This window comes from Odocoileus virginianus, chromosome 28 (genome assembly GCF_023699985.2).
Source record: "Odocoileus virginianus isolate 20LAN1187 ecotype Illinois chromosome 28, Ovbor_1.2, whole genome shotgun sequence".
In the NCBI taxonomy this organism is placed as follows: Eukaryota; Metazoa; Chordata; class Mammalia; order Artiodactyla; family Cervidae; genus Odocoileus; species Odocoileus virginianus.
The window spans coordinates 29,540,798-29,557,460 of NC_069701.1; the positions used below are offsets into that span (position 1 = coordinate 29,540,798).

Sequence of the window (16,663 nt, forward strand, 5' to 3'; positions counted from 1 at the left end):
TGAAGGTGGAGCCAACATCACGTTCATCTGGGTGCCTTTTGCCCACAGCATGTGGAGCATGGTTGTCCCTCAATGCAAGTGTGTGAAAGCGATGGAGGGAGGAAAGGGAGGAAGGACATGTGTGGTGACCCTAAATAAGTACCTCCCTGGACTAAACTCAGCTCCTTTGCTTCTTTCTCCCCTACTTTGCTTGACTTGTGTGTTTATTTTCTTTTTCACTTATTTGAAATGATATCACTAGTTTACAAGCTCTGCCATGTTGTGAGGAAGTGACTTGCACTATATCAACATATGGCAGGCATCCCCAAAGATGACATATCATTATTTTCATCTTTAATCACATTATCGAGCTTCCTAGATGGTTCAGTGGTAAAGGACCCGCCTGCCAGTGCAGGAGACACAAGAGACACAGCTTCCATCCCTGGGTCAGGAAGATGCTCTGGAGTAGGAAATGGCAACCCACTCCAATGTAACTCCATGAGTTCCAGCTCTAATTCTAATGCACACTCGGTATAAGAGGAAAGCAGGGCTCTTGCATAGAATCTAGGTCAGCATAGTCTGTTTCTTTTGCTTCTATATGATCCCCTCTCCAGGAGTCAGGGATGGGTTAAGGGGAAGGAGAAAAGGCTGAACCACTGGCGTGCAGGGTGGCCAGAAGCCACAAGGGAGGTTTGTTGGAGCAAAGCCCTATAGCTAATACTAATGAGATTCCTGCAAGAAATCCTTGGGACTGAAAACACTGGGGGTGACGCTGAAGCCCCCTGAATGAACAGAGTTAATCAGAACCAGCTCCTCCAGAGGTTTGCCTGCCTGCAGCTCAGCATTCCAGCCTCCAATGGGTGACAGCTTAATTTACAAGAGCGCCGAGCAATGGCAAGTTGGAAAATAAACCAAATATACACATTATAAGAAAAGGAAATGTGATTCTGAACTCCGTTGCATAGCTTTCCTGAAGCTTCACCAACCCCATAATTAGATGATACCTAAACTGCCTGAAATGTTAATATTACATATTATGAGAAATTTACTGGAGATTGAGTCGTACCGCCTATTTATATTTCTGGTCTATCTTGTGTCTCCTATTTTAATAGAGAATATAGCTGTGTGTATGCGTGTGTGTATTGCCCATTATGAATGAATTCTGATGTCTTAATAGATTAACCTTGCTGGTATCTAATATAATTTATTTTTAAAAAAATGAAATTCCTACCGCTGCACAGATTTTAATGGTAGGCGTTCTTGGTTTCCCTCTAGAAATCTCCCTGCCTGAGGCTGCAGTTTTCCTGAAGGCCCGCTCCCTTGCAGGGTTGGGTGGAAGCTTGCCTGCACAACAGCTGTGACAGCAGGCCAGCGCTGCCCAGCTGAATCTCAGAGGGTGGGATTGGTGTCTACCTGACCACCTTGCAGAGTCTGAAATAACTTTGTCTTTTAATAGCACAGCCCGGGGCAACCAGAGGCCCTGTTGCTCTTTTAGGAAGTCAGACAAGCCTCCCCCATGTCAGAGAGGCTCAGGGAAGGAGCTTGGCACATTCAATGACCTGTGCATTTAGGTTCTTCAAGGTACAACCTCAGTGAGCTCTTTAATACTGATTTTTCTGGGAAGTCATGACTCCAGCCATCACATTGCCTTCTCGGCACAAACCTCCTAAAAAAAAAATCTCTGCCAGGGTTTTCAAAAATTTAAAACCAGATCTGGTCCTGGTGGGACACTTGAAGGGTAGAGGATAGAGAAATACGATCAGAGCTGGGGTCTCTGTGCCTTTTTCTGTCACCTCACGTTGTCCAGAGAGGGGATGAGTTTCTCTCATCAGGAGTGGCCTGCTGCTTTCTAACAGATTCTGAAAGGTCGTCTCCCCTCTGCCTGTCTAACAAGTGCCAGAAAGAAGCAGTGACCAGGAGTTCCCACCATCTCAGGTTGAGAGCTCACGGCGGGCTCTATTTTGGTACCTACAAATGCTCATCTGTTTGGGATACAAAGACCTCCGTTGTGTTCCCAACTCTGCCTCCCCAACCCCTGCCCTTCTGCCCCGCACAAGGGCTCATCTTCAAATTCAAGGCCTCTTAAGCAGTCTCTGCAGTGGGTCTTTCGCTGTGGCCCGCTATCTGGAAACATGTTTTATTGAGCACCCTTGAAAGTTCTTCCCTTTGGTGAGGAATTTCCTTTTAGCGCCAAACATTTGAATATATAGCTTCCCTGGTGGCTCAGTCAGTAAAGAACCTGCCTGCAATGCCAGAGACCCAGCTTCAGTCCTTGAGTTTGGAAAAATCCCCTGGAGAAGGAAAGGCAACCCACTCCAGTATTCTTGCCTGGGAAATCTCTTGGAGAGAGGAGCCTGGCAGGCTACAATCCATGGAGTTGCAAAGAGTATCAGACACAACTTAGTGACTAAACCACTGCTACCATTTGAACATAGAATTCCTCATAAAAACCTGGTAGGGTCACAGAGTGCCCATGTGTTCTGTACTTGAAAGACAAAGTCTTCCCTAATTCCCAGCGGCTGTGTCCATCAACAGTGGGAGGCGGGCAGTGGCGTTGGCTGGTGCGCCAGGGATGAGAGATGAAATGGAGTCCTTCCAAGGCCTACAGTCCTTCTGAATCCCAGAGGTTTGTTGCTAATGAGAGTCATGGTGATTAAATTAAAGAAGACCTGTCAAGACCCGTTCTTTCTTTGCTCTTTAAAAAATGTTTTCTTTCCTTCCAGATGCCCTTTTTATGAGCTTGAAAAAGTTCTAATTAAGGAAACCTCTTCTCTGGTATAAACACCACATTCTTTCAGTCTAATGGAGCTAAGATGAGGGTGATTCTTTTTTCTTTCCTTCTCCTTTACCGTCAAAATGAGCTATGTTAAAATTTGCATTTTCCCAAAGACTTTTTGTTTTATTCCTTCCTTCTTTTCCATTCCTCTTCCTACTTCAATTAAGCAAAAATTTCTTTCACCTAAACCCAAGATTGATACTTCAGTTGATATAGAATTATGGGTTATTGTACAAAAACATTGAAAGTACCACTCTTCTGTAAAACTCTGTTGCTGTTTTGTTTTTTTTTTAAGCTTTCATTGAACTATAACAGAGACACAGAAAAGGGCACACATCACTGAGTGTAAAGCTTAAAGGAGTTTTTAGAACAAGAAACATGCCGTCTCAGAGGGACTTGGGGTTACTTATTTGTGTTTGCTACTTCATTATGTTTTTGAGCATATCTCATGTGCAGGGAAGATAAGTGCTAAAAGGATGCTCTTTAAGCCAAATTCAGGGACTTGGCTGGTTCCTTCGTGGCACCGACGAGGGATCCTGGGGGTTGCTAAGTGGCGTCTCCAAGTTCAGGGCTGGCAGTGTCTGTGCTGCTGCAGCTTCTTGGCAAAGCCCTGAGCTTTCCTCTCCAGGGTCCATTTCCTCTTCACCCCCTCCCCACACATTGTGCTCAGATGATTGGACTGCCTCCTGGCATTGTTACGTGGAAACATTAATAAGCAGAGTCCTTAAGTGCTTTGACATCCTAACGTGCTGTAGAACTGCTTAATGATGAGGGAAGCGCCGTGGAGCTGTCTGGTTCCAGTCACATCTTCAGAGGGCGTCTACACTGAATTGACAGCTCCAGTAGGTGAAGTTTAAAATATATGAACTGTCAGAAAGATCAGAAACGGGTGGTGACATTGCCGGCTCACCCTCCCCTGTCTTTGTCTCGGTCGCCGCAACCCTGCTATAAAATATCTCTTTCAGAGCGGGGAGGCCATCACAAAGTTCTGTCTGTCCCAGGGTCCCCAGGAACAGACCAGCAGCTGCTCCTGCTGTGGTCTAGCTGCCTCAACTCCAGGGGGCTCGACAGATGGAAGTAGATTGTGTGCCCAAACAACTCTACACTGTTGGATAATGTCGTTGTTCAGGTGCTAAGTCATGTCTGATTCTTTACCACCCCATGAACTGCAGCATGCCTGGCTTCCCTGTCCTTCACTATATCCCGGAGTTTGCTCAAACTCATGTCCATTAAGTCAGTGATGCCATCCAACCATCTCATCCTCTTCTCCTCCTTATTCTTCTGCCTTCAATCTTTCCCAGCATCAGGGTCTTTTCCAGTGAGTCAGCTCTTCATATCAGGTGGTCAGAGTATTAGAGCTTCAGTTTCAGCATCAGTCCTTCCAATGAATATTCAGGGTTGATTTCCTTTAGGATTGACTGGTTTGATCTTCTTGAAGTCCAAGGGACTCTCAAGAGTCTTCTCCATCACCACAGTTCAAAAGCATCAATTCTTTGGCACTCAGCCTTATTTATAGTCCAACTCTCACATCTGTGCACAACTAATGGAAAAACCGTAGCTTATAGATAATGAGAGCCTGCTATTTTTCCAAGATAAGTTCACATCCAGGCAGGTGAAACATCTATATTATCTCCTGAATTCCAGAGACCTTCATCTTCCCTCTCCTATCCACACCATGGACCTTGAAATTGCTTGAAGTTTCTATAACCCTCAGCTCCTCTCTCTTATCCTGTCATTCCCTCCTTCTAGGGCCCTTGATCTTCCATCAAACCTAAAACTCTCATCCTTGGGTCACTCCCTTTTGTTCCCATCTGTGGGTTTCCTCTTGGCCTCACTTAATTCTCCATCCATCCTTGAACTTCACAGCTCACCTTCTTACAAATGGCTTGAAAAGTTTCATCTCTGAGTTCCCAGTCATTAAGCTTCCTTACAGCCAGGACTCTGAGCACCACTGCTGGAAAAGCATTTACACGTGGAGACTGGTTTTAGGTCAGGCGTGCCCTTGACGCATCTTGGTATTTCTCCGCACTGACTATTTTTGCACTCTGCCACTCCCTTCAAGCTTCCCATGCATCCTTTTCTCATTCTCAACAGATGGCCTGGCCCCACGTTCACAGAAATATATGCAGGTATGAATGCTCTCAAATTTCATGCCTACCTCCCACTTACAAGTGTGTCTGCAGCCTCATCCGCCCTCCGCCATCCCTCATTCTGCTTCCAGGGGGGCTTTACCTCATGGGACACTCACCCCATTCATGAACGCATGTGTTGCATTTTATTTTCAAAGTCATCTCTTCAGTCATTTTCTTAAAAAAGTAAGAATGTGCTCAAGTCTCTCCCATCTTTGCAAAAATCTCTTCCCTCAACTATCCAGTCCTGCTCCTTTGTAGAGAGGACTCTCCAGCCCCCATCCCAGGAGCTCCTTAAGATGTGGCCTTCAGACTTCCTTACACCCTGTCCACTCCTATTCCTCCCACCAAAATCAGAACAGGCTTCCAGAGCCCAGTCTAGCACCTGCATGAGTTTACGTCTCTCCAGCATTGATTTCACAACCAGTCCTTCTCTTTTCTCTTCAAAGCTCCACAGTCTCCTTCATTACTTCATTTGCAAAAAAAAAAAAAAAAAAATTGTACGTTTGTAATTATTTGATCAATCTTCTTCTCCCCCAATCACACTGCGTACTCAGTGGAGGGAGAAATCGTGTCTTTGTGCTAAACACATTAACCCTAGTGCCTAACTCACATCCTAGATGTACAGTTGACATTTACCTGAATAAACGAGTGCTTGCAAAAGAAGCGTAGCACCAGGATTTTTCTCCTAGCATTCTCTTACTTTTCTGAGCTCTCCCTTTAAAGCACATTGCTGGTGTCTTCCAGGGTATCCTTTAGTCTCTCTCTTCTCACTCTGGATGGCAGGCTTATGGAATCTGTTCTATGAATGTGGCTTCAAGTGCCAACTCCCTCCTAAGCCCTAGACTTATATAACCAACTCTACTAGATGTTGTCATTTCAATTTCCATAGATCCCTTAAATTCATCTCTACAAAAGCTGGCATTATCATCTCCCTCTATTTTTGTTCTAGTCTTAACGTTTTGGTCCAAATCATCGCTGTTGATGTAATGTGCGGTGTCCCACCCAAGATGGCTAGCAGTCACATCACATCACTACCTATCCTCATCCTCCATATGAACCACTGTTATGGTGACTACTATGCCCTAGTGATTCTTCCTGCTTCACAAATATTTAGCTTGTCCTCTCTGACTATCCCCAGTGGTGCCATCATTAGAACTTCTTTCTTGGAAAATACTTTCCTAACTAGTCTTCTTCCTGTTTTCAGGCTTACCACTGTCCATCTATTTTCTATAACGCCATGAGATATGTTTTCTTTTTCTTTTTTTTTTAATGTAACACAATTATAATATTATTATAGCTTTGAAACATTGAAACAAATGGAAAGACCTCTGACTACTTTGTGTAAGAAATGTGAAGCACTTCATGGCTTTCAAGCCCAGTCTGTTTCCCTGCCTGACCTGGTTCCGTGTTCTCTCCCTACCCTGGGCTCCTCGCAGGCCCCTGTGCATCCCCACCTTGCACGGAAAGCTTCATCATCCTGAAGTGTGCCCACTGCCGCCCCACCCAGGCTTCCTCCTGGAACTCTTCTCTTGCTTCGTAGTTCAGCTCCTGCATCATCAACTCAGGAGAGATGTCTCTGAACTACCACCGTTAAGTGCCCTCATGGACGCTTGCATGGACGCCTGCCCTTTCTGCTTTAGTGACAATCATGTTGTCTAAGCCTGTTTGCCTCTCTGTCCTGCAGTAGACTGTGAATAGTGTGAAGGCGGTGACTAAACATCCCTGCCTGATGCACATGGTATCCATCATATAATAAAGGTTTAATAAATCTACCTTAAATGAATGTTGAGCTCTTCATGTTAGTGTTCCTATTATGAAAGAATTGAACTGTTTACCCACTAAGTTTCTTAATCCTGGTAACACTGCTGTGGTTTGGGGGTAAAAGAATGAATGCGCATCCTACCGCTGCTAAGGTGTGGGGCAGGCATGTGAGGTGTAATGGTTCAGGAACATGACACTTCTTGGGTGAGCAGAAGGGGGTAGGGGTGAGAGTTATGTGTTTTGGAGGTGGTCTGTGAATATATGCTGGCAGCAAATGGAAATAGAGGCCTGAAAGCTAGGGCTTAGCTGGAGAAAGAGGAGTTATCAGCATAAAGGGAGCGGAGTCCTGGAGCCTGGTCAATGTCATGATACAGAAGTGCAAAGAGGCTGTCCCCATCATGTTTTTAGAAAGATTGTTGGGGCACTGAATTTTTTGTGTCCAGTCCCGTCCTGGTGGACAGGCTGCTGGTGGTTTGATCTGTAACGGGGCTCTTCTCCTACAGAATGGAGACCAGGTGGAAGGGAGGCACCCTAACAGTGTTGCTTGGTCTAGTGAACCAACATGGAGACTTTGCAACCTAGCTGAAGGGTGGTGGGTGACAAGAAGGAAGCAGGTGACTGAGCCTGGGCTGGGGAGAGTCTGCACCTGGTGGGCAGGGATTAAAATTCATCTAGAGGTGATGAGTAAACATTATGGAGAGCTGCCATAACATGAGGCAGGTGCAGGTGAGTAAACCTGGCTTTCTGGCCCGCTATGTCAGAGGGTAAGGGGGTCCTGCCCTTCCAGACCAGAGGCATCTTCAGGAAGGGAACACATGGGGTGGGGGCGGAGAGCAGAGGCCTTGGGTAGGGTGCACGTTCCAGTGCTTTTGTTGCTGCTCTTTCCAATTATTTAATGTTTGAATCTAATCATTTCCTTGATTTAGCAAATCAAAGATTTTTTTTTTCCCTCCAGGGCAAAACTACCTTCATTTTATTTTCTTCTCTTTCTTCTCCATAATTAAGTAATTTCTTAATTAGTAATGTTCAACTTACCCAATCTGAAATGGCACATTTTATTCTTTCTTATACAGACTGGCGTGCACACTCCCGCCTCCCCCAACCCTGGGCAGTGGGGTGCCTGTCACTGCAGGCTCTTCCGAGTTGTCTTTGTCTCGAGCTCATCCGCCCCCCCCCACCTTCTCCCTTGGTGAGAGGGATGAAGCATCTCCAGCCGCCCTTCCTGAGTGGGGGGACCCCAGCTGAGTCATCTCACACTGTCTGACTTCCTGGTGGCATCATTAGCATAAAGGAACTGCTCAGAGGTGGTGTCACGCTGCAGCTCTGTCCCTGGTGGGCAACCCTACGTTTGGCTCTTTCGAAATTGAAAGGCAGGTGGCCAGGCCTCTGGCGGAGGGGAGCCCAAGTGGCCTTGGCCGTGGCACTGCCCGGGCTCGAGGCGCCATGCACCGGAGGCCGGGCCGCAGGGCCAGCCCCCTCTCTCTCTGCAGCAATCTTGCTCTCTTTGGCTGAGCGTGTCAGCATGTGCCTCGGTCCTCATGTCAGCCTGCAGACACAGCAGGGTCCCAGCGAGAGACTGGGTGGAACCCCACACCCAATCACTGTGTCTGGTTCCAGCCCAGGCTGTATGTGGTGCCCACTCTCAGGGCTGGAGATTCAGCACAGACCGCTCCTCCACCAAAGTGCTCTGTCCACCGGTCCTTACTGGTGCCTGGGTGTGCTCAGCTCACAGAAACCCCGCAGAGGGAGCACAGGGCAGGCGTGGACTAGGGAACGTGTGCAGGGTCCCTCCTGCAGGACCCCCATCTCTGTGCCTTGAGCCCAGCCCCTGAGACCTGGTCTGGGTGCAGGGCCAGGAGCTCCCTGTCCCTGTGGCCACCACTCTTCTTGACCACCAGCTACCGGCCACTCTCTCTCCCCAGCTCCCTGGGCCTAATAGCAAGAAAGATAATGACCCAGCACCCCGATGAGGCACAATTAATGTTACAGTAATAGGACAATACTGCCTGCCTGTGATGGGGACTTTGAAATCTCCAGATGAAAGGCCCTTGGCAGTGCAGGGCCATTATTAGCATTTATGTACCACATTTCATCTTCAAAGCACTTGGCAAATATTAACTAATGAACACAGAGGACTGTCTTTTTTCCCCCTCTGGGACTGGGAGGGGGAGATGATGATGAGTGTCCTCACTTAAATGGAAACATTGTTCCTGGACGTGGAGCAGAGAAAACCCCTTCTCTCAGCAGCATCTTTAGTCCCTTAGGGAGGGTGACTTGGCCAGGTCAGGCCACATGGAGCCCCCGAGCCTGCACTTTCCAGCCAGCCCAGTGCGGGCCAAGAGAAGTATGATGCAAGCCATGTCCAGGCTTCCAGATTTTCTAGAACAACATTTTTTTTTTAAAGTTAATAGGTGAAATTAGCTGTAATAATTTATTTAACCCAGTATATCTAAGATATGATTTCAACAAGTTACATAAATTTACTGAGATCCTTTATATTCTTTGTGTTTTTCGTACAAAGTCTTTGAAATCAGTATATGTCTCCCACTGAGAGCCCATCTCGGTATGCACCTGCCACATTTAACAGGCTCAGTCACCCCACGTGGGTCATGGCCAGCATGTAGAATGGTTCTGATCAGGATGGTCTTTGAATGCATATGAATCGATAAAGAAGATATGGTACATATAGAAAATGGAATATTACTCAGCCATAAAAAGAATGAAATAATGCCATTTTCAGCAACATGGAGGGACCTAGATATTATCATACCAAGTACAGTAAAAGAAAGACAAAGGCAAATATATGATATCATCTATATGTGGAATCTAAAAAGAGTGATACAAATGAACTTATTTACTATAGGAAATAAATTGTGATTACCAAAGGGGAAATGGGGGGGGTAAATTGAGAGTTTGGGATTAACTTTAAACACTGCTGCTGCTGCTGCTGCTGCTGAGTCACTCAGTCATGTCCGACTGTGCGATCCCATAGACGGCAACCTACCAGGCTCCCCTGTCCCTGGAATTCTCCAGGCAAGAATACTGGAGTGGGTTGCCATCACTTTCTCTGACTTTAAACACTACTATATATAAAATAGATGAAAAAACAAGGATTTACTGTATAGCATAGGGAACTATACTGAGTATCTCATAATAACCAATAATGGAAGAGAATCTGAAAAAGAATATATATATATATATATATATATACATACACACATATATACACACACACATACACATATGTATGTATGTATAAGCAAGTCATTTTGATGTCCACCTGAAAATAACACAACATTCTAAATTAACTATACTTCAATAATGGAATTGCTAAAAAGACAGTCTTTGAGAAGGAAATCACAGAACACCACAGCTCACAGGGCGGAGTGGGCAGTGGTCAGATGCGGGCCATGGTCTGAGTGACCCACGTTCACATCCTGATCAGAAACTCGCTGTCTGTGCAATGCTGGGCCTGTTGTTAAATCCACTCGGGCTTCAGTGTCTTCATCTGTGATACAGGAGTGTTACCAGGTCCACTGTCCGCATAAGGACTGCATGAGGCTTCTTTGTAACGTGCTGAGCACAGGACCTAACATGTAGTAATAACACAGTATAGTGGATCTTCTCATCCAAAAACATGAGCTCCTGTTTCCGGGCTGCCTCCATCCCATCCCATCCTCTAGCACCAGGCATGCCCTGCATCTGACGAGTCTGGCTGAGATGGGTCCAGTGGACTTGACACATGCATTCTCTCACCATCACCCTGTACGTATGACCTGTGTTCTCCCTTAACAGACACGTGGCTCCCTGTGCCCAGAGCCAGGGGCCCTTGTAGGGCCACGTGGTTATAAGAGAGAAAGGGTGATGGGGTCTGGAATCGGAAGACTGCTTCTGCAAGTGTCTTGGCCCTTCAGTTACTGTCCTGTCTATTTGAACAGGAAGTATCTCCCTCACCCCAGGAACTCATGTCTCCCTGGAGTCCTGCCTCCTCTCCAAAGATGCAACCTCCAGACGTGCCCACATGCCTTCATCCCTGCCTTTGCTTACCGCAGTGGCTCTGTCTAGAACAGGTTCCACTCCTCCCCCTTTAGCCTCAGGCCACAGTCCCTGGGTTAGCTTTAATCCTGGCACTGTCCAGGTCCATTTCTCTTAGTTGTTCATAGCACAGCAGCCGTAGTTCACTAGCTCCTCAGGTAAGGCACCTATGTCTTTGTAAGTCACAGGGGAGGGAGACTGGTGACATGGATACCGTCACCCAGGGCCGGTGGGCCAACCCTCCCCCCCCCCAACCAGGACACACAGGTCCTAGGTGCTGTGGGCTCTCCATCCTAGAGCTTAGAGATGCCAAAGGTTACCAACACCAACAGTTCCTACACTTTAAGTCATTTTATATAAGAAGCAGCAATGGAAGCATAGCCTGTCCTCTTTCTAAATGCATCCCTTCTGGAGGCACGTTTTCGGCAAGCAGCACGTCTGCAGGAAAGCTGCTCATTCCTTGTAATCCCGGATATTCTGATGCAGTAGGAGCTTCAGGGCGCGTTTATCTGACTCCCCTCACCCCACAAAATATCAGCTCCTCCTGCCTGAGCCTCCTGTGACTCCCAGCTCCACACCTGCTTGTTGTAGCTTCTGAAGGATGCACCAAACATGACCGTGGCCAGAAGATCCAGTCAGGGTGAGGGAGGAGGTTCTTCTGGGTCCCCAGTGGGTATTCCTACAGAAGTGCAAGCGTGAGACTGGGTGGAAGGCTGAAGAGTTGGGTCTGGTTCCCAACAGCGCGGTCTAGCCCAGCCCTTCTGAGCCCTGTGCGCTGGGAGCCTCTTGCTGCTGCAGACACCGGGTCCCTGTTCCACATCAGGCCTGAGTGAAAATGTCAGGTTCATACCTCGCTCCTCCTTCCTGCATCTTATTTCCCTGTCTTGGTTCTTGTTTCCCTCCCTCTGGGTGAAAGTCTGCTGCTAGGGCGAAATAAATAATCATCGGCCTCAATTTTCTTGAGATCAATGGCCCGAGTTGGTCTCTTACCAGTGGTTCCTTGCTCCAGGACTTTCCTTTGGGGGGCTCTTCAGAGGAAAACACAAAAGCACAAAATGCAGCTGCCCGATTGTGCAGAACTCTGTGCTGCAAAAGATAGTGCAGTTCAGTGGGAAGGAATTCTCTGGGAGCCCCGAGGTGGCCAGCTAAATCTGTGAGCCCCCGAAGTGTGAAATTTGATTACTCTTATCTGGGCGCACAGCTCCTGATAACTGCTGTCGGTCATTCAATTACCCAGCAGCCTCTACAGATGTCGGCAGTGGCCGTTAGCTCAGCGCTGGGGTGAAACACGGTCTTCCCTGAGCAAGACCTCTGAGATGGCAATGGATGTCCGCACTGGGAATGGCCTGACCCGACCCCCTGGTGCTTCAGTTGCTTCCATCAGATGATCGCCGCATCATTAGACTTTGTGGACCCCTCTGCAGGTCAGAGAGCTGAGAATGGCTCAGAGAGATTCCAAGGTGATTAGGGAGTTTGGAGAATAAAGCCAGGAAGAAAGGCTGAAGAACTAGCATCATTTAGCTTGGAGCATATAGGCTGATTTAGTAACTCTCCCAATACGCAGACGCCTTGGAAGGAGGGAGGCAGTCAGTTGCTCTGTGTTCCCAGAGTGCAGCTGGGAATGGACTAGGCTGGGCCACACGGAGACCAGCTCTGTCCATTCCCTAAGTGACCTTGGGTGGGTCCCTTAGCTTTCTGGGCTTCACACCTGGTGGGCTGCTTCACTTCCTGCAATTTGTTTTAATGATTCCATGAGTCATTAGGTTAAAATGTTGGATAGATTGAAAAAGGGCAGCTTTGCAATGGCTGGTATGGTTTTGCCAGGAGACCGACATTGTTATCTTCCAAAGGGGATTTAAGGGCAAGTTCCAAAGATTTTTGTTAGTCATTAAAAAAAAAAAAAAAAGGAAACTGGGATATTTTTGTGGAATCTCAGGAACTAGACTCTTCAGATTTGGCTTTTAGGAACAATGTCAGCTTCCATTAAGGACAGACAGCTGATGATTCTGAGCTCTTTCTTAAAACAATATTCCCATTGACATTTGCCATCAGGGAGCATCTGTGTGGGAACATTGCACCTCTCCACATCAGTGCTCATGAACTTTCAGCTCTACAATCCTTAAAATTATCCACCATGAGGCTGGGACTGGAGAGCAGAATGTCCAGCTGCCCCAGGGGCTGTGAGGCTTGTCTGAGTTAGGCTGGCCAGTGGTCTGGACGGGTGCCAACTCTGGGCATTCTGGTTCTTATCTACAGAGGAGAAAAGACTTCTACCACCACTTAAGTTCTGTACCTAGGGCCTGTGAATTAAGCCAACAAGTGACAGATTAACAGGAGAAAAGCATACGCATTTTATTTGATGTTAATACTTTTACATGAAATTGGGGGCTTCATGGAAGTGAAAACCCCAAAGAAGCTATTAGACTCAGGAGTTTATGTACCATTTTAACAAAGAGCCATAAATTGTCGAGACATGATAAGACAAAGTGACCGGGTACTTGGGCTAGGCACAGTAAAATTGTGGGGCAGGAACAAGGAAACTAACATTGGAGGAAATTAGTGGAAGATGAGGGTGGTTTTAGTGGGTCCGTTTGTTCAACTCTATTTTGGGGCCAACTCCCAGACTCTCATGATAAGAATGTTCTTCCATCCCTGGTACATGGAAATTTTCTCAGGGAAATGTCATGTCCCATTTTTTAGGTAAGAAGAGGAGGGCACAGTTCCCTTCCTGCACCTGCTGTTTCTCAAGTGCCTTCAGCTCAAAATAACTTGTATACCAAAGTGGCGTATTCTGGGGTGGCATGTCCTGAACCCCTTCATAGCCTTCCTACAAAGGATGCTGCAACAGCTGGGGACTGCAGCTGCATCTCCCCCTTCCCCGCCCTGTCTCCCCAGTCTGGAAGGAAGTGCAGCATCTCTTTTGGTCCACAACTTCTCTAAATATATTCCCACAGCAGTTGCTGTTGGTCTTCTGTGAAAGAATCTTGGCTGCCATGTAATCCAAGGAGGCATTGCTCATGGTTACCTGCAAGACCAGGCCAGGGGTGAACATGGAGAATGGACCACGTGCCCGGACAGTAGAAGCAGGTGTTAGTTAGAGGAGTCAACAGCCCCCTGAAGAGTCCCGACTACAAAGGCAGTATATCCTAATTAACTGCAAATGCCTTGCTCATAAAGCTGTCAGTACCAGTCTCTAATGTCTGCACTTTTAATGATGCATTTGATTAGAAGGTAATTTTATTCACTTGGTGGCAGTTGGACCTGTTTTGTGAGGGCCTCTTTCCCCTCCTCTTTCTCTCCCTTTTCTCTCCTATTGGAAATATTTCTAAGATTGTGGTGTCCAAAACGATCTCATAAAGAAGGAAATAAATCTAAAAAGTGATCTCACCATATCTCCTTGACAGCAGCCTGTGTGTGTGTGTGTGTGTGTGTGTGTGTGTGTGTGTGTATGTGTGTGTGGTGTGATGTGATGGAATGAAGTGAAGAGTTTGTCTAATATCTCTTCGGGGCCCACAGCTGGAATCTCTTTCACATCCTAATATTCTCTTCATTCCGGGTTCTAATTATTGACATGACTTGGTGTGCATCACATATTGCAAATGGGTTCCCTGTTCTTTTATTTCATTTACATCTCACAATCAACCCATGAGGTCATCATGTGACTGATGAAGGTCCTGAAATTCAGAGATTAGTCTCCTGTCCTGGGTACCACGTCCCCCATCAGGAAACCACACAGTCAAAACCCATTTCAGTGTAAATCCTGGGCTTGCTCCACCAGGCTGTGTGCATCTTTTCAAACAGGAGCTTTATCTTTTTCCCATGGGAAACAAGCACTGGGCTGCTCAGCGCTGGTGACTCCCTCTGGCTGCAGGACATCCAGGAAGCAGCCAAGTATCTAGACCTCCTGGATCACGCCTTCTGCTGCAGAAGCGTAAGGTAACGTTGAAGGTCACTGAAGTCCGGACTCTCGGGCGAATCAGGGGGCCCCCATGAACTGTGCTTCGTCTTCCTCCCTTGCTGTGTGAGAGTGCTCTCTGGTCTTCTCTCACACGGCCTGGAGCATCCTGTGTCCCATTGATCTACTGAATCCATTGCCCGCTCCTTACTTTCCTTCTCTACTAATAGCGCCAGCTAAGATCCTTTGAGGGCTTCCTCCTTGCGTGTTCTTCCCGTGTACCATTTCATTTCATCTGTGTGGAGTGGAGGCACAGCGTTACCTGAAGGAGGCTGTGCTGTCAGTCAGCTGTGTGGGTCCCCCAAGGTCACAGGGTGGTCCGTGGAGGGGCTGCAGATCCCACTTCAGGGCCGACGGTCTCCATGGCTGCCTCTGTTACTTAGCTTATTGCAGGTAGGTCTGCGCTCTGCTCTACACCGGGCTGGGTGCTGTGAGAGACACCGTGACAGAAATAAGAGAAACACACAGGTTTTAACCTGGGATCCAGAGGGAGAACGCTTCTCTAAATTACAGTCTAGTGTTTGCATGTCAGGACAACGCACCTTTTCACTGTGGAGTCTCAGAACCCGGCCTGAGTGTGATACCTTTCCACACTTCTGACATTCACCCTGTTCACTCGACAGTTCTCTCCACACGAGGACTCTGCTCAGCACCGTCTGAGCCCCACAGGCTCCTTAAGCAGAAGTTCAGTTCAGATGCATCTTCTAATCCTATGAATTAAACTTTTATTTCACAGTTTGGGATAAAAATCTTAGCAGAGAATTTTTATGAGATATCAGGTATAGTCAAGGCACTGCCCTGGAGACTCAGGTGAAAACACCATGCAGTGGTGATGCGTGGCAGGTGAGGAAATTGTGTCTTCACACAACAAGACCAGTGATACAGGATACATTCGCTGCACACAAGAAGGGGTTTGGGGATTTACGAACAGAACTGAGCATGCCTGGCGGGCAGGCCTGGGAAGGCTGCTTGGAGGAGGTGATGACAAGGAGGAGCATCTAGGGTGTGGAAACCTCTATTCATCATCTCCCAGGCTTTTTACCTTGTGGCTCAGACAGTAAAGAGTCTGCCTGCAATGCAGGAGACCTGTGTTCAATCCCTGGATTGAAAAGATCCCCTGGAGAAGGGAATGGCTATCCATTCCAGTATTCTTGCTTTGAGAATCCCATGGGCAGAGGAGCCTGGTGGGCTACAGTCCATAGGGTCACACAGTCAGACACGACTGAGGTGACTTAGCGTACATGCGTGAAGATAATGGAATAATTTCAACTGAGGTTGAATGATGCAACCTTGCCCCAGGCAACTTGGGAACAGACGCTTTTAACAACAGCAACAACAAAGCAATGGAACAGGCCCAGTCGGAGTCCCTGGGGCATCCTTTGCTGTCCCTGCAGTGCCCGGGGCTCACTCCCAGCTGGGCCCGTGGATGAAGCCTCTTGTAGCTTTCTGTGCTTTTTCTTGGAAGAAGACATCTGGGGATGAGGTGCAGAAACTTGCCGAGAGTTACGGGTGCCCCTGGGACACTTTGGCTTTCGATTGAGACCTCAGCACATAAAAACTCTGCAGAAACGGGAGGTTTGGCTTCAGAAATTAAGGGCTGTCACTTTCCCCTGATTTCCTCTTCCCAGACCTGCTCTCACAGCCCAGCCAGAGGCAACAGAGAAGGGATATTTCATGGTGACAGTTTTAAACAGCCTCCGTGTGTGTGTTGCAATCATTTTTCATGTGAAGCCTCCCGAGTGTGCGCTGAGGGGCCCTGCACATCCAAGTTTCCTCCATAAATTCATGGGAAGCTCCGTGATGCCAGCAGCAAGAGGCAGCCGGAGGGGCTTCCAGACAGAGTGAGGGAGAGAGATAGGGGCTGGAGGCCCAACAGGGCCCCCTCACTGGGCACCTATGGACAGCTCAGCACCCATCCCAGAAGCAGAGTGGCCTCTGAAAATGAACTGAAAAATCTTGTCTGAGGTTCCAGTTTCTTGAGGGGCACTGAGAAGAGAGCTGGAAATAGAAGCAGAAAACCTGGGA

The 16,663-nt window shown here is 47.5% G+C and overlaps 1 protein-coding gene across 1 annotated transcript in view; it reads left to right on the plus strand.

Moving 5' to 3' along the window:
- Positions 1–16,663, plus strand: part of OPCML (opioid binding protein/cell adhesion molecule like) — a 1,017,619-nt gene that overhangs the window by 253,545 nt on the left and 747,411 nt on the right. The gene's annotated exons all lie outside the window — the stretch shown is intronic.